General features: G+C 39.7%; 1 protein-coding gene and 1 long non-coding RNA gene across 8 annotated transcripts in view; one reads left to right on the top strand and one right to left on the bottom strand.

Moving 5' to 3' along the window:
* The window catches only part of IKBIP (IKBKB interacting protein), a 433,380-nt gene extending 418,880 nt beyond the window's left edge, over positions 1 to 14,500 (top strand). Inside the window, exon 5 of the transcript XR_014224121.1 lies at positions 14,463 to 14,500. The gene's annotated coding sequence lies outside the window, so the exon portion shown is untranslated. The remainder of the gene's footprint in view (positions 1 to 14,462) is intronic.
* Positions 1 to 26,715, bottom strand: part of LOC309542183 — a 113,317-nt gene that overhangs the window by 65,198 nt on the left and 21,404 nt on the right. For all 7 annotated transcript variants that reach the window (XR_014224122.1, XR_014224123.1, XR_014224124.1 and 4 more), the window contains 2 exons: positions 12,215 to 12,342; positions 8,703 to 8,824 (listed from right to left, as the gene is read on the bottom strand). This is a non-coding gene — a long non-coding RNA (uncharacterized lncRNA). The remainder of the gene's footprint in view (positions 1 to 8,702; positions 8,825 to 12,214; positions 12,343 to 26,715) is intronic.

Raw genomic sequence — 26,715 nt, 5'->3', positions numbered from 1 at the left:
GGCGCAGCAGCAGTGGGAGACCCCATTAGCTAAAGTGGTACCTCAGGTTAAGAACAGTTTCAGGTTAAGAACGGACCTCCAGAACAAATTAAGTTCTTAACCCAAGGTACCACTATATATGTAAAATTAGATACAGAATGGGATTCAGAACTATAGGCAATGGATAAACAAAAATGGCTCTATTCTCTAGGAAGTTGCTTGAACAAAAGCTATGAAAATGAATCAAAATGTGGAAGACTATGATTTTCATTCGTTTCCAGAAGTATAGCAAAGGAAAATATTCCTGGTACATTGTGCCTCTTCAGACTGGTATTTTTACATTGTAAAAATTAAAAAGTCAAACTAAACAGAAATCTTGCAACAGTAGCATATTCCCTTCCCTCTCCAATGCAAAATGCATAGTTCTGGTGTGCAAATGAGTGTTTCACATCTTATTCTACCACGGCCTGTGCTGTTTGCAAGAATTACAGAATTTAGCAATGCATTACATTGTCAACATTCATTGCTATTCACTGCATGAGAGGAAACATTTGTAATTCAAACAAGAACAGCCAAAGTATTATTACAGATAAAGTGTTACTGGAGGTAGCTGGAAATATCAGTTTTCTCATCAATGTTGTCATATGTTATGTGCAGGTATCTGGTTTGGAAAAGGGCATATCTGTGATATACTTCATGAGATTGAAACAGTTGTGTTCACTTATCTTTTTTCTTCATTTTTTTTTTACCCTAAACAGAAATCCTGCCCACAAAATTGACATTTGGAAGATTTGCATATATCACTGCTTCTATTTTAAACCATAAGCCATTCTCCCACTCCCGCCACCCTATTCCGTTGTGTACATAAGAGATGTAATAGAGGCATTAAGTATTAATATTTTTATAATCAGTATGCTCAGTCCTAAGGGAAATATTCCCATCGATTTTTCTTTAGCTTTCATGTGATAATTTGTAAACTTCCCCAAAAGCACATTTTACCTGTTTTAAAGCACAAATTCAACAGAGGGGAGGAGAAGAGGTAGACGGAACGACCATGCAAGCGTCTACTGACATAAATTTGATATAAATGTGATCATTCCATGAAGATGAAAACAAGATATGGCTTAGTTGGCCGTCCTATCCTTTCGAAGATGTCATCTCTCTCACATGCACACTTCAAATATCTGCTTCTTTATTGTTTTTAATGCAGTGAGGTTAGCTTCCCTATCACTTCTTAAAGTTGAACGAAATATTGGACTGTTAATTGGAATACTGCAATGTGAAATCAAGTCACGGCTGCTGTTTCAAGACTTGCTGGAGAATATGAACTAAAAGTCTACTCTTTCCTTTTGCCAGTCAACTTGCTGCTATGGCATCAGCTCTTGCCTAACTTGCTCCTTCAGTAATCTCAGCCATTTGCATCACAAGTTGTAGATGGCACAGACTTCTCGTTCTGTCTTCATATGCCCAGAAAAATAGCCTGGGCTTGCAACCTTCACTTCTCCAACTCAAAGTCAAGGACATTTAAACTGCATTTGCCCACATCTGTTCCTTAATATATAAAGCCTTGAACAAACTCAGCAGGTTATGCGAAAGGCTACTTGCCAACTAAGCCATCATCTGGGGAAATTTTTACTTGCGACACCACGCCCTACAGAATATCACAGGGCAGTGACACAAAATCAGGCACTTTCAGCCATTGCCCCTGCATTCTGAATTGCCCTACCCTCTGCCATAGATGAAACATCAACCCTCGGTTGCTTCAGTTCTCTTAGAAAGAAATATATATTTGCCTAGGCTTTCCTTGATTCATCAGGTCATACCCTGTTATTACTGAGTTCCTCTTTGTATATGTGTTTCTAACATTGTTTTACTGGTTTGTTATGTTGTGTCTCTATTTTTATGGTACTGTTTTCTTGTTTCTATGTTGTATTTTCGCACACTGCTTAGAAAGTTTTAAATGCACCCTCAGGCCCAGCGTTACCATAAAAGGCCCAGTCTTGGAGCTGCCGCCATTTTACTTTTCCCTCTAGGACACTGTGAAAAATAAAAATGGCAGGCTTCAGTGGATGTTAGTGGCATGATGGGAAATTTATTAGCAATGGCTCCCAACCCTACTGCTGGGGAAGCTCACAGAAGGATTGCTGCCCCTGTGGTCATTCAGTACCCCCAGCCAAACCCCAATATTGCCAGGAAAGCCAATGGCATAGGAGAGGGGGCCCCAGAGGAGACTTCAGGAAGGGCACCCTCAAACCTGAAGCTGACCAGACTATGCTAACAGTGCTGTACACCAAGAATAAAGAGAAGGTAGGTCAGGCACTATTGATACATCCGTGGTTGAATTGCAGTGGATCAGCCAGCATTTTTGACTCTTAGCTGTCTAGTAATAACCACTTCTTAAAGGCCTTTTTCTTTTCCAAATCCAACTGCTGAAATCAGCAAAGCTGGGAGGAGCGAATGAAATGAAGAGTGGATTTTCATGTGAAAGGGTTGTCTTTGATTTTCAATAACTTTTTTAAAATAAGAAAAAGTATCAATAGACGACAGATTCCAGGGCTTATATAAATCAGCTCTGCCTAATTATTTCCTGGGAACACAAGAAGGATCTTCATTTAATCCCCAGTGTGTTATTGAGCAGGCAGAGGCTGCCCATTGGCGATAGCAAGTTTTGATTGCCAGCAAAGGGCTTGGCTTTAAACATAGCCTATAAATTAATGAAACACTCCAATCCCTATAGCATTCCTTGGGCCATGAAGTTCCTGCTTCATTTTATAATTGGTGAAATATTCCGCTGTCCATACACAGACAAAAGCTTAGCAAGCAGAAATAAAAAAGTGACCACTGAAAATAGTATTTTCACTGAAAACATAAAATGAACACTGGAAAGAAATTTTCCATCAAAGTTTCTCCAGTACTGGTAGAAATTGTAAATCAGTTCATTACAAAACTTATCTTGCAAACATGTGTGGGCTGCTCACAGCCTGCTTCAGAATGGATCTAATTTTGGAGAATGGATGGATCCAACTAAGTTGGAGTGGACCCAATGAAACCAACAGACTTAAGTTAAGCCCACGGATTGCAATGGGTGAGCATGGCTTAGTTGGATGCCATTCATAGCTCATGGCCGCATGAGATAAAGCTTTGTCAGTGGCTGCAGCAATGCTGAGAAATGCATTGCCACTTGAAGCGTAGGTTGTGGCCCTCTCTCTGGCTGCCTTTTGCCAGCTGGTAAATACATTTTTAACCCACATGGTAAGTATCATATTGTTTTATATAACAGTTGTGTTTTTATCTGGTGAACTTTGCCTTTGGTGCAGCTTACTGTATTTTAACTGTTTTTATATGACAGCGTGATTTTAAATTGTTGCAAGCTGCCCCAAGTACTGCACCCGTGGGACTGAAATGCGTGCATAAATAAATCTGGGCCTGATTCAAATGAAGCCTAAATAAATAAATTAATTTAAATGTGGACTCTACCCAAACTAGGCCTGTCACCTTTCTTGGGCCATTTTGGAACGAGACCCAAGCTTTTGAGAAGCCGAGACTTAACCTTAAAGGTTTCTAGGCAGCTTAAACTGCTGGAATTTGATTTTTGACACCACCCTCTCCTATTCTGAGACTGGGTACCATCACTAATATCTTGCAAGAGAAATGTTTAACTGTTGAATTATAGCCAATTTCTTTGGCACTATTTGCCACTTTCCCTATAATGCCCTGAATAAATACCCAAGTGCTCTTTGAAGATAGCTTTGCATCATGAAGATACACATAACTGATGTATGCCAGAACTTCAGTAACACATGTTCCATATTCAGGTCTTCATGTGGCAACACAGAGATTTTAATGGATGAGAGTTAAGCATGTGTGTGAGTCTGACTGAACTGAATGGGGCTGCAAACGTTTGCCTTTAGCTGGGTAGTTCCACTTGTCTGTGTTGCTACTTGCAAACCTAACATAGCTTCAACTTGTGATGTGGTCAGAAATAATAATACAATGTTCCATCTTCTTTCAGGCATTACAACCGAGATGCTAATTAAGAGAAGCAGGATAGTACTAGTAGATGGGCTACCCTGACAGAACTCTCAGTGAAAAATAACAGAAGTGCCAGCATAGTTCTAAATCAAAACAGATGTGAAAATTAGGATATCCTATCAATGCCAGTCAGGATGATTTTGGAGAGAATAGGGATTGCCACATAAATCTATTATTTCACATATCCCATGCTTATCTGGATGAAAAATGGAATCTTAATGACTGAATATAAAGAATTGTACAGGAGATGGTACAATATGGAGAGCGGAACAGTCAAATATTTTTAAAGGTGTGAAATATAATAAGGAACAAATATAGCAGGAAACCTACAAAATAAACATATCAAACAAATGTTTATTGCTTATTCAAAATCTCATTTACCTTTTCCTGTTCTTTGCAAACATGCTGCTAGCCCTCATTCTCCTAAATCTACCCTTCTATATAATCACAATGTTTTCTGCTCTCTTGATCTACTTAATCCCTTCTCCTTTGCTGTCCTCTAGGCCCTGGAATACTTCATTTTGACTTTGACTTGAAATCTTTTCTTAAAACCCACCTTTCCTGTGAATGCTTTGGCTTAACTCCTTAGCCATCGTTGGGGATGGGTGAATGTGTAGGTTTTGGTTTCTCTCACCTCCTCATTTTTCCACCCTTAAGATTTTCATATCAGCTTGTGATATTTTTTTTTAAGTTCTCATGAAAATGCATGAGCATTTTAGTGCATGTCTCCTAAAATACAAATTTTTGCTTGCAATTTTGCCCAGTACACACATTTTTAAAGCAAATTTGCAAATGTAATGCATTTTGGTACGTTATTCTCATACATGGCTGGAGAACTATGCCACAAAATTCAGAGAAGTGCAAATTTCGAAGAAAGGCTGTGATTTATGTTCACATATTATTTTGGAAAATAAGAAGTAGGTAGGTTCACTTTAAAATGCAAACTGAATTAAATTTCTCCCCAATTCCTAGCCATCAGCCCCAGATGCAAATAAGCCTATAGCTGCATATGTTCATGTCTATCTTTTGCGGCTTTGGAAATATGAAAATGTGTTGCGTTTAAAGAAAACATCACCGTCCTGATGCCTTCAGATGTTTTAGACTACAGCTCCATCTGATGAATGCTGCTATAGAATATATGCTGATGTTATAATCAGCCTACTGAATACTTTTTAAAATCTCAGCAGGCATTTTAATTGAAGTATGATTTTATAGTTTCAACCAGTTTCTACCTTTTCTGTATTGTATCTTTTGTTCACTGCTTAGAGACTATTGTAATCAAGTGATCCATGATACATTTAAACAAATAAAATATAATAAAAGTCCTTTCATATAATTGCACAGCTTTTAAGAGATTAAAATCAAAGGCCCAAGTCCAGCGAAGATTGTGCTTAAGTCACACCGAAATTGGAAAGTTGTTAGTTGCAGCTAATGGATATCTCATTGGTTTCAATGGAACTTAAGTCTGTGTGACAATTCAATGCATGTTTAGTCAGATGGAAGTCTCACTTCATTTGATAGAGCTTACTCCTAGCTCAATGGACATAGGTGCAGAGCCAAATTTTATTTGTGTACGGTCCATTGTTTGACTTGGATGAAAAGGGTGGGAGGCCAAGTACAGGAAGGAGATACTGTTTGCAATGGTGCAAATTTGCCTCTGGAAGGAATTCCACAACCAGAACACCACCACTGAAAAGGCTACCCTGCAACATTTTGAAGGGCTTCTGTCACTAAACAGTAGCAACTTTACTGCCGTTATTACTCTACTCGGCTAGGGGGAAGACGACACAGAGAGAAGCAGTCAGAATATAAATTTTCCCGTGTGCCTGCTGTGCTTCTCTTGAATAAAAAGACAGGATCTCAAGAGGAACAGACTATCTCAAGAAAGCCCGGGGAGGGGGCTGTACTGCGCTTCACATTAAATGCACATCAGCATAGAAAGATCTTGTTTGCAGGGTTGGGAGGTTGGTCTCAATAAAGGTGCAATGGCTTTGCTCTCTCTGCAGAAATATTGACAGCTACAGTGCAATCAATATTCCAATCAGTGTAGCAAAGTGGTTATATCATGGCAGAAGCCAACCCATCAGCTAAGCTTGCAAAGTCCGCAATACAGAAAATAGAACTGGAGTCTAATTGAAATTAGGGTCAAAGTGATGGCAGCAGATCCAAGTGATTAAACACAAATCTGCCCCCAAGCACACAGAAAGAGTAGGGGTGGACCTAGAGAACCCTTAAAAAAAAAAGAGTTGAGGAGTTGCATTTTGCTACTGTTGTTATGTTATGTCAGGTTGAGCAGTAAAACATAAAACTAAAAACTAAAAACAAGGAGAGGTGATGAGGCAGCCAGTAAAACGTTAAAAATATAAAATTAGAATTAGGAAGTGGCTAAAAACTACTTGAAAGCTTAATTGAAGGCAGGAGTTCTGACTAGGCTGCTATCTCAGTCGCCATCTTGTTTCCATTCCATGATGTGCTATGGATGTTTGTATGTGATGCCAATAAAAGGTTTGATGATGATTTTGCTACTGGATTTTACACAGCTGAAGGACGCAGCAAGACATCCTTTCTGCACAAATACCTTTTCTGTGTTTGAATGCAGAAATAAGGAGAGGAAAAGTAAACAAATAATCATTTATATATATATATTCACGTTCTTTTCTAAAAGTGAAAATTAGGGGGGAAGCAGCCTGTTAATCTTCTGTCTGGTGACAAGTGGGATAACTCCAAGAGAAAATTTGTAAGGGTTTCAAAATGTTTGTTTGAGGAGATGTTAAGAATGTTACATTCAAGAATACTCTCTCTGGAATAATCATGAAAGCCTGGAAACTCACTGGGATCCAGACTGAGTGGAATACATTTATAATTCCCGCTCACCTCCTCCCAACGGGTGGGCGGAGTTTGCAACCCCGTTCAGGACTTACCTGGCCGGGTGCCACCCACCTAGTAACAGGGTGTAATTGGCCCGCCCCTGCCTGGCAGGCCAATGGGCTGTGGCCAGGGGTGTGGCCAGGGACAGGTACTGTGGCCCATCCTTCAGCCAATGCTCATTCTTCTTCCTTCATTCCAGACTGAGTGGAATAGATTTATAGATTTTTTTACACAAAAGTCTGCCCAACCATAAAACAGTACTGTGTTGAGACTCTCATGTGCCCGTTACAAGTTGATTTTCATCCACGTGCCAAAACACATGTCAAACAAGAAATTGTTTTAATATCTTTCATTATTTTTAGTATTTTCACTAACTCAACATATGACAGAAGCCTCAAGTGCCTTCTGACAGCAAGCTGAATTTTAGCAGGTTATCAGGAACCATGGGAATGACATATTTGGCACATATATGTATGTGGCATAGGACGGGAAACTTGTACAATCCTCCACTAATTCAGATTGCAATTGTGTCAGAAAAGAAAAGAAAAAAGGGAGATACGTCATGGCCAACTCAGAGCTGTTGAACGGTAGCAGTAAGAAATACTAACACATTTTTAAAATGGCATTTTCTGGTAATATTGGCACAAAGCAAGGTGTAGGTCTGTAAAATTGGAGTCTCAGCACTGAAATATGCATTATAGCTGACTGAGACAACATGAATGTTTGGTTTCCAGATTTGGCAGCCGATTTGCTCCTCCTGCCGGTCTTTGTTACTCCCATGCCACACTGAGCTAATGCAAAGTTTGGTTTGGTGTGTTGTCCCAACCTAGACTCATGATTAAGCTTTCTCTTTACTCACCACAAACAAACCTTCCAGGTCTAAGTGTGAACCAGGTCAGTGAGTGAAAGTACGTTTAGCAATTTTAATGTCAAATACTGTCAAATCACTCATCATAGATAGCTATCATCCCAAGGGGACACTACAAAAAGGAGCAGAGAGGTGGTAAGAAATAATGATTCATGTTGATTTACAACATGACATGCTAATAATCTCTGCAGCTACCCTCAAAACAAAGTGTATACCTTAGCTTAGGGGTCCTAGTACTGAGTACCATCAGTGCTTTTTCTGTGGTAGTACTTACCTGTACAGAGTACCATCCCCTCTTTCTTTGCTGCCTCTGGCAGCCATTTTGTGATGACACTCACAGCACTTTTATCAAGCCATGAGTTCTGGCACTGCTTTCTTCTTCTTTTTGCTACTAAAAACACTCAATACCACTTGTATGTCCTTGTAATTAACCTTGCTCAGATTAAATGAACACATGGTAAGATGTTCAAGGTCATACCACGAGCCAACCCTGGACTTCCATACCTTCAAAATCCCATTTCCATAGAGACCTATGTGCATAATTCTGAATCTGATCTGCATAGACACCCAGCACATGACCTGCACTACGATTTATTTTTGCAGAGAATTGGTCTCATGTAGCGCCCCCCCCCCCATGATCACCTTATACAGAGTCTTCATTAAAATCAGCCGAATTATTAGTAACTGCAGCTCAAATGGCACTCCCTAAATCACTGCAAAAAAAACTTAGAAAATGCTGCTGAATAAACCTTTTACTGACATATTTGCATTAAAAAAACCAGCATGTTCATCTCTTGATAGCAATTTATCCTTAAGAGTGCACGCCTTTCCAATTCTTCATAATTTTTTCAGGGGGAAACATAGGATGCACCCACTTATACTTCAAAATTATAGCTTTAAAAAGAACATTATATCTTTTCAGCTTTTTGTAACTCAGTCAAAACAAATTCCTTACCTGGCAGTAAAGTTGAGTGACATTGTGTGCACACATGATAGATCTATAAAATTCTTTAAGACGTCTCCTACAATTTACACATGCATGACGGATATTCTTCCATTCACAACATTGCTGGAAAGCTAAAGAAAATAACAAAACAAGGAAAATTACTAGGGAGGAAAATATAGAATATAGGACAGCCTAGCCAGAAAATATATTTTCCCTAGCAAATTAGAGTGCATTTTGTTATCAATAGGACTCTCTCTCTCTCTCTCTCTCTCTCTCTCTCTCTCTCTGTGTGTGTGTGTGTGAGAGAGAGAGAGAGAGATGGGGGGGGGGAGAAAGGCTGTTGTACTAAAATCTATTGGAAGACCAACAGACCAAGAGCTGTGGAGGTCCTGCATACCTTAAAGCTTAGCATATCTACTGCGGTATAAATTTAGTGTTGTTCAGTCTACTTAATCAAATGCACAACACAGCATACAAAAACTCACACCCCAAAAAATGTGTTCTTTAGGCTTTATGGTGCCACTTTTTCCTGTTTGGAATCGACTATGACTAGGTACCATTAAGGAATTAACATTTCACAGGATAAATCTGCATAGAATTTTGTTGAGAGTCATGTGGAGTTTCCCACATCCCACACAGACTCATTCTTCAGCCTGTCCTAGAGCTCTAACCCACCCAACTAAAAAACAAATGGGTAAATGGGGAGAACAGAGGACCACAAGATGGGTGAGGTTTGCACATTGGCAAAAGCAATGTAAATATAGGGTGCTCCCTTGTTCTATTTTACCTAGTTGCATTTCCAATTTGTGCCTCATTTTTAAGTGAAGAGTGAGCAATAGGTCTAAAACGATAAAAGCAAGACAACCATGTCTGATTTGGACATAATAAGAAGCCACTTGCAGAAGCAATCAGGCAGCACACACATTCCTAATCATTCCTAATCAACCACAATAAGCTAGAACGTTTGGCTTCTAGTTGCATGGAGAACAATGCAAGAACATGCAGGCAGTATCACACTGCCATTCTGAACCCACAGGCTGCTTTTGTTTCTTTCAGTTCAGTTCCATGCAGTTATATCACTATATCTCTATGCTCAGCACTGCATACAAAACAGAACCAAGTTCCTAAAGTGCACAGAGAATAAATCAGGGTTGCCATAAGTCTAGAGTTTCCTGAACATAGCCTGAATACTGCAGTTGGAAGCAGCGTCTGGGTGGAAATTGCTAAAAATGTCTGGGAAAATTCAGACATATGGCAACTCAACAATTTTGGCAAAAGAAAAAAAATATCTTTTCACTTTTTGAAATATGGCAACCTTGAGTGATCATTAAGTATCCTGAGTTAAGTATCACCAAAAAGTTCCTGATCTTCTTTTATGAAAAGTGCTCCGGTTCCCAGCAGATCTGGTTGGGAACTTGATCAGATAGATGTTTTCTTGGAGACGCGTAGGGGGCCAGAAAGTATAAATTTCTCACTGTGGGAATTTTTAAAAATACAGTGGTACCTCCAGTTGCAAGCGGGATACGTTCTGGAGGTCTGGAAGGATCCCGATGTTTTTGCAACTGGAAAGACCACATGCGCGCGCGGCAAAAACCCGGAAATATACTTCCAGGTTTGCCACTTACGTATCCCAAAGTTTACCTAACTGGAGGGATACGTAAGCAAAGGTGCGACTATATGGGATTATTTATTGAAGGAAAATTTATTTCCTCAAAATTCTAATGCAACTATTCTGGCCAATCTCGACAATACTCCAGGCCATCACTATTTTGCAGGAGAAATTCAAGTGCACACCCGAACTTTAGGTTTGCACAATAAAAGTAGATTAAAGTGCTTTGTCAGCCTAGCGCAAGAGCTGCACTTTAAAAACAAACAGATCTTTGCATTAGAGAAGTTTTGGGGCAAATACACTAAAAAGTGTGGGAAGAATGAATGGTTAAGGGGAATATGTATCTATTCCTCACAAGCAAATCAGGATGAAAGCTCATTGTCATATAACAAATCAGACGAAATGCTCAATAAAGACTGGGCATAGTCTGAACATCACACAGACTTTGTGCAAGCAAATCAGGGTGAAAGCTGTATAAATAGGTCAGTTGGAGGAGCCCTGATCGTCTTTCAAAAATGCAGTTGGAAACACACAATACAAGCTACAAATATAATAATGCTTGCAGTCCGCTAGACATACTGCACAAATTAAACATTTTAGATAATTGATAGTTCAGTGCAAAGTTAATGGAATTTCATTCCTGGTCCTGCAAAATACCAAGTACTGGTTTGGGTTTCAGTGCTTATATGTACTAATGGTTTTCATCTTTCACATCACTGACAAAGAGTAAATTTTCCAGTGAAAGCATCAGAATGACTGGGTCAGAATCAAATAATGCTAATAAAACCAAATGGAAGAGGCAGCTATTGGGCAAATAAAAAACGAACGGAAAACAGCTGAAACAAGGCTTATGATGTTCAGTGTTTATCAAACATCTCTTCAAAATGTTACAAATTCCAACATTCCATAAATTAGGTATAGGTATTTTATATCTCATAATGCAGTAGAGGAGACAGAGACAAAGTGCTAATAAGCCCATTTCTATGTGGGTCTACGTGTATGGCATGGAAACTCAGTGAATACTAGAAGACTTTATAGAACCTAGTCCAGCAAGCTGAGGAAACCCAACTCACCATTGCCAACCACCTTGCATGCCAGTTTTCCTTCTACCAACTTCCACACATTTTTCCATGCAGAAACATTTCCCTGCTTTGTGACCTGAGATCTTTTAGGTGAAGATGCAAAATACCAAGCCCTGTTGCTTCTAAACAAAAAAGGCTATAGAATCTATCCAACTAATTACAGCTGGAGAATTGGAACATCCACCCAGTTATTAAAGAAATGTTTAGAAAACAATAAACTGGAGGGCCACAGATTGCTGGCAGAAGTCTTACACATGTTCTCTTCAATGGGACTTAAAGGTAAAGGTAAAGGGACCATTAGGTCCAGTCATGACCAACTCTGGTATTGCGGCACTCATCTCGCTTTATTGGCCGAGGGAGCCGGCGTACAGCTTCCGGGTCATGTGGCCAGCATGACTAAGCCACTTCTGGCAAACCAGAGCAGCGCACGGAAACACCGTTTACCTTTCCGCCAGAGCGGTACCTATTTATCTACTTGCACTTTGACGTGCTTTTGAACTGCTAGGTTGGCAGGAGTAGGGACTGAGCAATGGGAGCTCACCCCATCGCGGGGATTCGAACCACCGACCTTCTGATCGGCAAGTCCTAGGCTCTGTGGTTTAACCCACAGCACCACCCGCGTCCCTATTCAATGGGACTTACACCTTAGTAAACATGTGAAGGGCTGGGCTTGTGGGTTGGTATACTAAAGAGTTTTTCACAGTGACATTTATTTCATATAATCTTTTGTATCAAGGGTAACGGTCATTGTATTTCTGCCTCCAACTTCACTTGTCAAACATTAATGAAAAATCAATAATGAGTTATGTTCCCAATGTTTTCTGACACACCTGTGTTCAATCCTGAAGAAAGCAGCCCCGTTCTGTGGGGCTGACTGGAATATACGAGCAGATTTCCTGCAGCCATTTTGCTCTAAGTGGATTCCACTCAGAAGGATCGATGAGCCGTTCAATAAAACCTGCAGAGCGAAAAGACAAGGTGTGTGTGAGAGAGATTATTTTGGATAACTTTCTTTCTTTGCAAATGTTGGGGGGGGGGGTGAAAGGACAAAGGCTATTTTCCACTACAAATATGACATTGTAGTTTGAAAAGGAACTAGTGACATGTGAGGCCACCCCTGCCACAGCTTACTCCAGGAACCATTTTGATTTTTCAACATTCCTGTTGAATACTTGGGGAAAAGGGGGGCTTTCTGAGTAGTCAGTAGGAATGATTGGAAAGCTCAAATGGAGGAAGTGCAGTTCCCTGCAAGTCCCCCAGACATGCACCTTTCCTAAGCCAACAACAAAACAGAACCTCTTTGCAGAAAAAAAACAGAAGAAGGCAACAGGTGGCAGACAGGACTCACTACTATAGAGAAGGGGCTCAACACAGCTTCTCATTAGCTGGAAAAAACTATGAGTCCCAAGATCCCTGGCAAGAAATGAGTCACATCATTTTCAACTAAGCTTTACAAGTAAAGATGAGAGGGAAATTCTGTTCACGTTTTAAGGCAAACAAAATTCACACTTTCCGAAACAATACATCAGCTGACACACAACCCATACATTTGGAAATTGCCCTTCTCCAGATTTTGCAATGAATTCTCTAGTCAAGCAATGTGTACAAAAACACACATGATTGGGTAAAGTTTGCATAAAAATGTATTATATTACAGGGAATTGCTTTGCAAAAAATGTGTATATTGGGGAGAAATGCATTCAAAATTGTACTGCATACAAAAAAAAAAATTGCAAACTGATGTGGAAATGCATATAAGTGAATTTAAGATTGGAAAAATGAGAGCCCAACAAAACTAAAATTAACAGATTTTCCCATCCCTACTTGCAAGTTCTCTCTGATTGTATGAGGGGTCTCCCCTGCCACAGGTTACCTCTTCCTCAGGCTATAGTTTCCTTCTTTTGCATGAGGAAGTCTAGAGGGCTGATAGAGATCCTGGATAATAGTGGGAGCAGAATGTGAACCCCATGTCATGTCAGGCCCAGCTCAATAAAAGCAGGACCCAATTCAAAATAAGGCCAGACTGTCTGAGCAGATGTAGTACTCATTTGACAGAGAACACATGAAATGCACTTAGTTTGAACAGAACAGTTAATCTGTGGCAAAGCATGAGTTAAGGTATGAAAGCGAAATCCAGAAGAACACCCATTCTGCCAAACATAATTATGTTCATATTAAAGTGTTGACTTGATATTCCCTTGATTGATTTTCATCACACTGTGTATTTGTTTTCTTTCAAGTTTATTCTAAATTAAGCCATTCTCCATGTCATTGTCAGTTCAGGTCTTGAATGCTTCTGCTAATAAAAGCTGCCAAAAGCCTTTTGACTTAATCAAACATGTCACATTATAGAATGATAGAGAAGAATTTGCATCTGTATCTGTGGCTAACAGTATGACCCTGTACACAGTTACCCAGATGCAACTCTCATTTTATTCAGTAGTGCTTGCTATCAAGTATTTGCTTTTAGGATTCGAGTTTTAGTTGCCAATATATCACAATTAAATGTCATAGACACACTACAGAAAGTGGGAGAAAGCCTTTTTAAACTGACTTTCTAATCAATGTAAGTATAATTGATTTATAAACTAGGCCACTGCAGCAAAATAAGAATCACCCCCAGTCAACCAGGGTGTTGGGTAGGACTTGGGTACATATGTATTTAACAAAATTTATATACTACTTGATTATAGTAAAAACTGTAAGCAGTTTAGAAGAAACATTAAAATTGTCAATAAAAACAGTGAAAACATCTAACGATAATTAAAACCAACATGTCTTGAATGCCTAAAAAAAAATATTTTAAGTAGGTGCCAAAAAGAGTACCACAAATTGAAGTAGCTGAGTGGACACATAAAGGGTCAAGTGACCACCTTGTAAATAGCTACTAATCACTAACATAAGGTGGATTACTAAATTTTGTGGAATGGTTTTCAAGAGGATTTTATTCTGCTCATTGTGCTTTGGAAATGGGTAATTACTGCTGTAATTTGCCCTGAAGAAGTAGGCACCTGGGAGGAAGTTTTGACTCTTTTTGCCATGCTACACAGGTCACAAAAACATGGGTGGCAAGGATAGTGACATAGCTGTCAACATTTCCCTTTTTTTAAGGGAAATTCCCTTATTCCAAATAGGATTCCTCGCAAGAAAAGGGAAAAGCTGACAGATATGGATAGTGAGCATTGCCTGTAATGAAAACCTTTGCTTTTCTTACCCACTATCTGGGTCTGAAAGCTTCCCAGTCAAGTTCAGGGGTTGCACATTTCCCTCCCCCAGCACCACACAATGCTTTGGAGCGTCACTAGGCTTCTCAACCAGTCCATAAAGCCTTTTAATAAACCTCTAAGATGGTAGTGGTGGGGATTTCCTTAGGTTTGTGCAAGCCCTAAGTGGGATCCAGGACTTGGGCTAAGAGTATATTTAAGTTTTAAAAAGTACCGTTTGGGCGCATACAAAAGTGAGACTTTCATTCTGAGCTGTAGAAGAACTTTTGAGGGAAATCACACATCTGATTTCTACAGCATCCGATTATGAGCTTCAGTGTCACTGGTTTTAACAATACATCCAGATGATCATTTTAAGGAGCCATTAGATGTATCTCATCCGTCCCTTGCACTCACTGACACATCCATCCAGAGCTTGTCCCCAGTCTGGTCCTGCTTGTCAACATAGTGCGAGAAAGGGACAGCACAAGTCATGCAATTCATAGAGGCAAAGTAGAACCTGAATGGTGCAAAACATAGTGGGGGTTGGGGAGGGCACCCATGAAGCTCTCCTGTTGGGCTCAAGGACAGAACACGAAAGACTGTATCCAATACAGCATGAGGGCTAGACTGGACACACAAAGAGAATTTCCTTGCATCTTCCGGGCCTTGCTCCAGGGTGAGTCATGGGACCCATAGGAGATCATGCAATGGCACGAGATCACAGCACCCAAAATGGCCACCACACTCTTGCATGAAAAGAATGGGATGTCCCAGTTTTCCCGGGACAGTTGAGGCATATGTGACAGAGCATTCCATCATTAGTTGAGATTGATAGTTGAGATTCCTAAATTGCAGGAGGTTGGTCTATATAACCTGCGGGATCCCTTCCAACTCAATGATTTGGAACAGTCTCCTTTGGGAGGCTGTGGACTCTCCTTCATTGAAAGTTTTTAATTTCTATTTTGTATTATCAAATATATAAACCACCCAGAGGATGGGTGGTATAGAAAAGTAACAAAAAATAAAGCATTCAGGATGTGGATTCTGCTTAGGACTCCTTCTGAAATGTATAAACAGAGCCTATCTGAAGCTGTTGTTTGTTAACCATCCCACAAGGGAAGCGTAAATGGTTCTGTAAGCAGAGCTGAGAAATCACAGCAATATTTTTAGATATCACATAAGTGCTTTATAAACACCTCGATGTGGAGCCAATCTTCTTAGCAAACATACTGACCAGATAGAAAGAACTAGACAATAATTAGGCGCCAGGTGGGTGGACATTTGCTTGTTGAATCAGGAGCATTTATGTGATTTTTGAAAACATTACAGTACACAAATTACCCAAATAAGCTAGCGTAGGTTGAGCAGTAATTTGTTGGATTCTCTACACTGCAAACTCAGAAGTGGTATAAATCATAGCGTTTCCCAGTTGGAATCTAAAATGCTTAGCTCTTTAAGGACACTAAGAGGCATATATAGGAGTAAGGCCTACTGAACACAGTGGAGCTTCAAGAGCAAGGAGAATGATCTGTAGAACATTCCCACCACCTTCACACAACATTAGTTCCCATACTTTTCTTTAATAACCTGGAGGACTACATTTATAAGCCTGAAAACAGGCTTATATCCACAATGGAGATGTGGCTTTATTTTATAATAACAGCTGATTTTAAAAGCCAGTAAGCATTCTGGTTCTTCCAATATTAGTCATCTTAGACTAGGTTCATCTTTTAGTCAGGCTTACATTCAATGTGATAGATGTTATTTGTTATACTGCACTGGTGTTTCCATGTGTGTCTTTAAGTTATTATGATGTTCACCACCTTGGTGACTTCTGTTTTAAAAGTGATATACAAATAATTTGGATAAATGATATTGTTATCCTGAAGGATCTCAAAAACTTGCAAATCCCCATCTATTTAAGACCTGCAAAAATGGGCAGGAAACAGACATATGAAAGCTACCGTTATGCACTTCAACTTTCCACTACAGTTACAATCCCCCAAGCCAAAGAAATCCCCCTTTGTCTTGACTAGCTATATGCCATGCAGAAGGAGGATTTACATAGCTCCTTCTATCACAACAGTCAGTGCTGGATTAAACCCTGTGGAAGCCCCAAGGCAGTTGAAATATTGAGGCTCGTCTGCACGCTTGAGTGGGATAACATTGAACTAAGAAAGCTTGATTGTAATTTTCTTTCAATATCAAGTCAATATTATTTTGATCCGTTGTTGCAGGGCCCCTAAAAAGCATGGGGCCCATAGGCCTGTGCCTACTCTGCCTATTTGGTAACCCAGCACTTGAAAATGGCAAACAAATTTGCATGTTCATATTCCCAGTCTCCCAGCAGCTATAAAAGGTGCAAAAGCATTTTTCATGGCCAGGCTTTGGCAGTGTTGCTTCTGATTGAGAACTCAATTTCAAAAGTCCAAAACAGCATACAAAGACAATCATTAGGCATGTACAGCATTTAATGAAATGCATGGCTGCAGATGGGGAAGGCAAACTCTAGTCTACTGTGTTTGGCTGGGAGATGAGCACAATGCCACCTGCAGCCACTCTTACTACTATTATGCACTTGACACTCTTCGATTCCAAGAAGAGCCATAGGCCACCTAGCTTCAATGAGTAGCTAAGCTACCTCCCATTGGTTAGCAAGCTTGGAGGGTCTAATGACAGGAGGGCCTCCTGATCCTGTCTGCAGCCAGACAGGTGTTCCATCAATTGTTTGGACAAAGCCTATTTTAATCATGGCAAAAGGATGTGATCACTCCCAGCATCCTATTGACACTGATTGAGGACCATCTGTTTGGTGGGAAGCTGATTACTCTAGGCTTCGCTTCTGTGGATAAATGAAGCTACAGGTTACTGTGGAACAGGGAGATATGAAGAGGGGGTAACCTTGTAAGAAATTTTTGAGTTGTTTTACACTTTGGTAATAGATGAAAGTTTTCCATAATGTTGGTTTTTTAAAGTTTGACCCAAGAGGTGCCAGTAAAATATGATGGTAATGAAAACCTTCCAAACATTTTATATACTTTCCATACAATGACATTTATTTGGGGATCATTTTATAAATCTTGGAAGCAGAAAGGGATAGGGTGTTCCTTTTTGGACTGTTTTCAATATTATTATTATTATTATTATTATTATTATTATTATTATTATTATTATTATTATTATTTATTATTATTATTATTATTATTATTATTATTATTATTATTATTTGTACCCTGCCCATCTGGCTGGGTTTCCCCAACCACTCTGGGTGGCTATTACTATTTCATTTTGCTTAGTTGTCAATTATTTTATTTTTAACATGTGGAATTTATATTTTGTAGTTAATTTTCATTTGTAATACTTAATCTGATTTTTACGGAAAATATTATTTAGTTCTATATGTTCTAAAACATGGAATTTTCATTCTATTCTAGTTGTTTTACTGTTGGGATTCACTGTTTAGTTGTTGTGATTTTTTTCTAGTTTTTCTCTATTTGATTTTTATTTGAAATGTTTTAAGGTAAGTTGTAAATTTGAATAATATTTTTTATTAAAGATTTTCATGAAATACAAAAGAACGTGCAGATAAGTGCAATAAGATATTTTTTCTCTTAAATATAAGTGGCATATAAATTGTTGGGTAAATTAATAAGAAATGCAGTGGTTGCTCGGGTTAAGAACTTAACTGGTTCTTAACCTGAAACTGTTCTTAACCTGAGGTACCACTTTAGCTAATGGGGCCTCCCACTGCCGCTGCTGTGCAATTTCTGTTCTCATCCTGAAGCAAAGTTCTTAACCTGAGATACTATTTCTGGGTTAGCAGAGTCTGTAACCTGAAGCGTCTGTAACCTGAGGCGTCTGTAACCCGAGGTACTATAAAATTTATATGACAAAGCTATTTCATTCAACCAGCTACTGAGAAGTTAACAATAATGTAGAAATCAAAACCCCATTTTCAACACAAATTAATTCACAGAATACCTTGGACAATATACTTTAAACAGAGCAGATGGGTAGAATATTAGATTCACTTAAAATGAATATACAATATACAGTGTTACATTTTTACAGATAATTAATCCTCCAAAGGTTGTTATAATAAGGTAATGTTATATTATTCACTGCATTTTAGAAAGAGCTTACATGTTTCTCAAGGTCATAAAGCCCCAAGATTTATACTGGGAGGCTCTTACTCTTTACCGCACTAGCAGTATGTTTCAAACGGTAAGTGGCATTGTTACTTACTCAGAGGACTATCAGACACAGGAGGGAAGACTGGGAAGAGGTTAGGGAGTCATATAAGATGGGGGGGGATTGGCTAGGGAAGGATCAGATGACTGACTAGGCAGGGCAAAAGTGATTTGGGAATTTCAAAACAAGCAACTCTTGAGAAAGGACTTAATCCAGGAAAAAGAAAGCATTTAGACAAAACGTGTTCTCCTTCATGGAGAGCACGTGTTGCGGTGGGGGCTAGTGAGACACCCCACTGTTGCTGGGTGGGTAAAATTGAGTTGGCCACTGCTGTGTTTGGGCTCTCCTTGTCATGGGGGAGATTTTGATGTTGCCATTTCGTGATTGACAGCTTGAAATGTTAAAACCCCTGCGCACAGCGTTGAGCTTCCTCTTATCGCTGCGCTCATCGGATTGCCTGGCCACCCTCCCTTCATTTAGGGTTGTTCGCGTTGACCTTGCTATGCCTGTCATGGGGTTGTCTGCTTTTGGGGCAGGGGCCCGGTAGGAATTTTGTCCATTTGGCTGATTGGCTGGTGCCACTTGGTTTTTGTCTACTGCGTAGCAAATCGTCACAGCTTGTAAAGTTGTGGTTAGGCATTGGTTTTATGAAATGGTTGGTGGAGGGGCATGGATTGGCTGTGCCTGCCCCTCTGATGCTGCTGCAGCAAGGATATTCCATTAAAGGAATACAGGGGCTCGCCATGCTTTTGTCCGAACCCCTGAGAAGGGGTTAGGGCTACACAAGAGCCTCTGGGAGCATTTGGGGAGAGGTGAGGGAAGGTCCCCTTCTCCATCGTTCTCCCCAAAATGTTTTCCCTTCCGGACTTTCGTGGTCGTGCGAACGTTAGTCCGTCCCCAGCGGGGTCAGATAGTCGCAACCAATGCCTAAGCAACCACTCACATTTTTTGTATTTTAATAAAGTTGTGGCCAAAATTATGCCAAAAACCTTAAACAAAAATTAAGTGTGAATCATGTTTTTATTTGGGGTGGCTTGGGGACCTCAACGTGCAAATACAAAAGCAATCTATCATAATTTTTAATCAGCAGATTCTGTGTGCTGTTAGTTTTGTGTTTATTGGCCCTAAAATAGTTGTGCTGACTGTATCATCTGTGTGTGTGTGTGTGTGTGTGTGTGCGCACGCGCGCCAGCCACAGTGATTGTGTTGTTTGAATGGAATAAAAGGCAGCATGTGGCATGGTACTATCTTGCCAAACAGAAAGCATATGAATAGAATTTTCCTACTGTGGTGGTTTCAGTTGTGTACTGTCATATCCAAATTTTCTGGATGATTTTTGGTGGCACATTGTAAATTACTGAAAATGTGTACGCTAGGTGTGTTTGGCTGGGTGACAAATAGATTTGAGAAGCCTCTATTAAGTCCTGTGACAAGCAAATGTTAGACACTGAATGGATCCCAAAGTATATGGCAAATACATCATAATTCCCTCAACATTTTTTATATAATTGTGATACTATATATTCATCATATTCAATGCAGTGTATAAGAGATGAACTTACACCAAGGTGACTCAAGTTCAAATCCTTGCTTGACCATTAAGTTCATTGGCTTGCTTTGTTCTAGTCTCAATTTTTCAACCTCACCTACTTGTGATATTGGTGCTAAAATAAAATTAGGAAACCTTCATCTCCTCCGGTTCACTATTGGAGGAAGGGTGGAAAATGGAAACTGAATGAATTACTTTGTCATGCATGGTTCAAATTCCAATAGTGTTTCTGAGAAAACAAAACACACAGATGAGTTTCCACATATTTGCTTCTTGATTTTACCACAATGCTATTTGTTCAATCGCACTTTTTTTTTAAAGAACAGTTTTCTGTGCAGAAAACACTGCATGTCTAAAAGTGCTTCTGGTTTATAAGTTCAGAGATTCCCCAGGTCCTCAAGGGACTATCACGGAGCCAAAGATTTTGCATTTTGATCTTAGATTCTGCTAGCAGATGTTTAAAAATGCATGTAACTAGACAGCTCCCTTTTGGCTACACATCTGAGAAATCTTGAAAACCTAATTTATTCTTTCAAAGGTCAGCTGTAACAGACACCCAAAATTGGTTTCAAATCCTCCTGGGAAAACTGTAGAATAAAAAGTCCTTCTGTGTTTGAGTAATTTTACCCATTTTGAGCATGCATTCATTTCTTCCACAGACAGATAATATATCTTGACAAGCTTATGTCCTATATGTGCTTCTGGACTCATATATATTAAAATCATATCAAACAAATATACACAGTGTAGATAGTGTGACAGAATACAGTCTTGGCTTACCAGCAGCCATGCTAAACATTTTAAGGTCATGGATCCCAAGCAGTCATCTTAAACTGGATAAAGCTGTTCACAATATTAGTTGTGCAACAGAAACATTTTTACTAGCCAATAATACTCAATAATACAAAAATCAAGGCATGCTGTTTCCAACTTGCATGCCTACTTGGTATTATCTGGGGGGAAAGAATTACTTGCAAAGCACTTAACTGAAAATTTCACATAAATTCATTACTCTGTACATTTTTAAAATGCAAAATACAGGTTCTGAGATTCCCACGTGTAAATTCAAAACACTGAATTTCCCTGCATCTGCTGGGACACCAAAATTGTAGGCCTTGGAGGGGAATAAAAGATAACCCTGGGCAAAACTGCATTCTATTAAAAAAAAAGAAAAAGAAATCTTGGTCTAAGTTTTGGATTGTGGCGAGCTGTGTATTTTTTAGGACTCACCTTATTTTTCTGATTTTAAGTTATTTAAAACTGTTTTTAATGTAATTTAAATTGTTGTACCTTGCTTTGGGACCTTAGAGTGAAAGGCAAGTAATAAATTAAGTTAATCATAATTATTAATCAAAATTATATAACACCCTCCCTGGAGAGGTACCTTCTTTGGCACCAGACAGATAACTTTTCATTTCCCCAGCTTTTTAGATCTGCACACTTTTAATCCACTAGATTTTAGGTCTACTTTGTATTTTATTATATTGTACAAATACTATGCGAAAAATTTGTACATATTACTTAGCAGAAGAAATGCACTGAAAAATTAAGTGAAGGGAGACTTTTGAAGGACGGTTGCATTTTGATGTGCGGATTATTTCAGGAAGAGCAAATTAGGTAGGTTTGCCTTTAAATGAAGATTGAATCAAATCCCTCATCTATTTCTACTCGATGAGCTGCTCATATGATGTGTATAGATGCAACTTATCAAAGCAACTGAAAATGTTCCAGACCAAATTGAAACTTAAGTCCCCAACATAATGAGCTTAAAATAAAATAAAGAAAGCTTGAGCACAAGTCCACTCTGCACTCTTGCTGTTTCCAGCAACTGGTCCTCAGAAATGTTACTGCCTCCAACTCGGAATGAGAGAAAAGCCATCATGGTTAGTAGCCTTATCCTCCATGAATAAGGTTCAGTGGCAATGAGTTCTGTTACAATAACAAGTGCAATGGTTATACAGTGGTACCTCGTGTTAAGAACTTAATTCATTCTGGAGGTCTGTTCTTAACCTGAAACTGTTCTTAACCTGAAGCACCACTTTAGCTAATGGGGCCTCCTGCCGCTGCCGCGCCACTGCTGTGCGATTTCGGTTCTCATCCTGAAGCAAAGTTCTTAACCTGAGGTACTATTTCTGGGTTAGCGGAGTCTGTAACCTGAAGTGTATGTAACCCGAGGTACCACTGTATGTGTACTTTAATTAATTAACCCTTAGTAACTAGACTGGAGCCAGATACAGAGATAACAGAAACTCCTTGTTGCAACAGCTCCACGGGCTATAGGTCCATTTCTGGGCAGAATTCAAAGTGATGGTTATGACCTCTAAAGCCATATATAGCTTGGGTCCAGGCTATCTGAGGGGTTGTACTTACTGAAATGAGCCACTCCACCTTTTTATATATTTCAAGCAGGCTTTTCTCTTGGTCCTGCCATGTGCATTGGGCCACAGTAGAGGGCCTTCTTGGAAGATGTGCCCAGATTGTGGAAAATGCTTCCATGGGAGGCTAGACTGGTCCCCTCCAGTAGCAGGCAAAGACTCTTTTGTTTAGATAGGCCTTTGGCCACTAACTAGCTGTAGCGGTGGGGACTTTTAACAGTAGATTTTGTATATTTTGTTCTCTGCTTAAATGGTTTAAGTTGTTTTGATTCAGTGATGCTTTTAATATGGTAACTGTTTAAATATTTATAACTGGTGTTTTTTTAATTGTATCTTTTTAATTCATGAGCCACCTTGGTTCCTTGCTTTGGGAGAAAGGTGGGATATTAATGAATTGATATAGGTAAGGGGCACAATAGGTGAAAGACAGGTGAGCCTCCCATAAATTTAAAATAGGAGAAGGGAAGTGCTCAACTGACGATCACTTGAGCACATTAGATGTGTGCTTTATGTGAAGATATACTGTTTCAGTATATGGTAAAGAAGGGACACGGGTGGCGCTGTGGGTTAAACCACAGAGCCTAGGACTTGCCAATCAGAAGGTCGGCAGTTCGAATCCCCACAACGGGGTGAGATCCCATTGCTCGGTCCCTGCTCCTGCCAACCTAGCAGTTCTAAAACACGTCAAGTGCAAGTAAATAAATAGGTACCGCTCTGGCGGGAAGGTAAACAGTGTTTCCGTGCACTGCTCTGGTTCACCAGAAGCAGCTTACTCATACTGGCCACATGAACCGGAAGCTGTACGCCAGCTTCCTCGGCCAATAAAGCAAGATGAGCGCCGCAACCCCAGAGTCGGTCACGACTGGACCTAACGGGGCAGGGGTCTATATGGTAAGGAAGTTGCAAGACAGAAGCACACACATAGGCTTTGTGGTGGGTGTTTTGGGGTTGTTTTGTTTTGTTTTGTTTTTTGCATTACACCATTGTTTGCTCATTTAGATGAAATTGCAAACTATGGTGTGCAACAAATGAAGACCAGTGGGAGAGAATCGGCAGGTGTTAAATGAGGAGAAAAGAGGGGAAGAGGGAGAACTCAGCAATCAATAGCTTCATCAGCTGGTTGTTCACAATTAAATGTTATGTAATTAATATCAATTTAACTTTCATGTCCCGTGAACAATATTTTTCAGGATGCTTCCCTTTCCCAGACCTTTCACTTAATCTGTCAGAGGGAAATTGCATGATGGCGATTTAAAATGAGAAATCAGTTGCTTTCAGAGCAATGCAAGTAAATCATTTTTGTTGGTCTAATGTACCAAATTAAAAAACAACAACCAGAAGATAAACTCATATGAACTCTTATTTTGGAATAAGTCTCACTGAATACAGTCAGACTTACTTTTGAGTAAACGTGCAGAGTTGGGGTTTACGTTATACAGTATAAACTTTTTTAAAATGTGACCCTAACTATGTCTACTCTGAAGTTAATCCTTTGAGTTAATAAGGCTTGCTCCTAGGTAACTGAAGTTAAGAGGTCAGAAGGTGCAGCCCACATTTTGAAATATAAAAGCCCAGTTGGTTCCTTCACTTGAAAAATAATGGAGACTAACTATAAAACTTCCTGAGAAACCGCCTCAGTTTATTGTTCTAGTGAAATTATAAATCTTATGGATTTATTCAAAAGTACTGATATCCTGATTGAATAAAAATGCATTCATAGAATAAAGAAAATTAAAGAAAGTATATGCCACTATTAAACTCCACTGGTTAATGAAAATGTGGGCACATTACCCGAAAATCACAAAACCCAACCTAATTTTCTGTGATGTTTGGCTATTTGTGTGCCACCTTAATTTCCAAGGACAAAACTTTTGAAAGAGCTGTTCACCTGCGAAAACACTGAATGAGGCCTCTTCTTAGATGAAGAAACAAACCTGTACTGCAGATTAAAATCAAATAATTATACCACATTCTAAATCATTTGAAATTGTCATTAAAGTCCCATTTTCATATAGTAATGAAATACATTTTTAAACAATGATTGACTGAGCACTGCTTATTGTTAATTTGGTTATAACAACAATCTCACCGCTTCAAAGCAAACAATTATAATTACTGTTTTCTGCAGTTATGTTAGTTATTTAGAGTGAAATTCAATTGTGTCCAGCCATCAGTAAAATGAACTTCTGCTTGCACAACTTCACTTCCTCTTCTCCCAACCAGAAGTCCCCACCATACCCAAAATCTGCTCAAGACGGTTGGGGGCCGGGGTCCAGAGCATATTGGCGCAGAGTTGCTAGGGCTGTGGAGAGGAGGAGAGGAAGATGGAGTCCACTCATACAATGTTGGATCTCACCCACAAACTTTTTCTTAGGCCACTCTTCAGGGTAGATTACACAGGAGGCATATTTTATTTTATTTTATTTTATTTTATTTTATTTTGTTTTATTTTGTTTTGTTTTGTTTTGTTTTGTAGACTGCCCTTCATCTGAAGAACAATGCATTGGAAGAGAAAACAGTTTTGAAAACAATTCCAAAACCATTGGTACTTAAAATAGGTACATAAGCCACAATCACTCCATAAGACCAGTGAACAACTTAATCCATCGCAATCATTTTCTAAACAACAGTGCCAAAAAATATTATGAAGAACAAAACAAACAACCACATTTGTAAGGCTCGTTTGCAGGCCAGCTTTGTAGGGACCAAATGCAAATCTGTTGCAAGGGAGATCCACTAAACAAGGGCCCACCAGACAGGCAAAGAAGCAGGACTTCTGGTGATGACCTTAAATCGTGGGCAGGGTCATATGGGTCAAGGTGGTCCCAAATAGCAGTTTGAATTGGGCCAGGAAACAAACCAGTGACAACGGGTGGAATCTTGAGATCATATCGACTGACTTCCTGTTCCCAATCAACATCTGGGCAACTTCACTTTGTATCAGTTAAGGTTTCCAAACCTTTCAAAGGCAGCCCCACAAAGAGTACAATACAGCAACCCAGTCTGGAGGTCACCAGTGAAAGCATAAACAAGACGAAGTTCATCCAAAACAAATGCTAGTAAGCTGCAGAGGGAAAGAAAGCAAGTTTTTAAGAGGTGTTAGAATTTCTTGGGCAGATCGAGTCTGCCTTGCGCAGGCTACACTATATCTCAAGAACCAAGGGTGTCTATAGGCCATTATAAGCCCCATACGTTCAAAGGCCTCTGCTGCATCAGAGGTGTGGAAGGCATGAAGATGCCACAGTCCACATTAGGCCTACAAATGTATGGGATTGTTGGAGCTCCAACCTCCACCCACCCACCCTGACAAGCACAGACATGAACCTTCACAGCTCGGAACCAAAATTGTATGGCCTTTTCCATTGGTGCCAGGCTGACAGGCCTCTAAATCCAACACACCTCCACCATCCCCGCCAGCTTGGAGCCAGAGATAGGAGCCAGAAGCTGGTTAGTTGGCTTTACCTCTTTGCTTGTACCCATCAAGCACAGAAGTAAACCAAATAGCAAGTTTCCTCCCCTGTTTGAGGAGGGAGCATGGATCACCATCTCCCACTCTGCAGCTCCAACATTGGTAAGAAGTCCTGCTCACCACAGCCTGGCTGACCTTTCACCATACTGAGATGGTAAGTCAGATGGCAAGCATGATTGTTGGACTCTGTTCAGGATTGGAGGAAATATATTTCCAGGCACCCTTGAGCATCAGTACCTGTGACTGAGAAATTGAATACAGATCCAAACTCTTTGTTTTATAAGAGGGGCTCCTTACAACATTTAGGGAGAGGATATTGTATAGTATTTTCAGGAATAAGGTTTACCTGTTGCTTACAGGCATGTTTAACTCCTCATTTTGAACTGTATCAGGGGCACATGAATGTGGCAGAGCTCATGAGTAAAGTGTGCATCTTCTGTTGTCACTTATTTGGAACATGTACTTCAGTCCTAAGGTTATGTTCCTTATCACCTTCTAATAAGCACATGCTTATCTCTCCTAAGAAGCAGAAATGCTCATG

This window comes from Podarcis vaucheri, assembly GCF_965113315.1.
Source record: "Podarcis vaucheri genome assembly, chromosome: 10".
NCBI lineage: Eukaryota > Metazoa > Chordata > Lepidosauria > Squamata > Lacertidae > Podarcis > Podarcis vaucheri.
The sequence above is the reverse complement of the archived record's forward strand: the minus strand, read 5'-3'. Positions and strand labels throughout refer to the sequence as shown.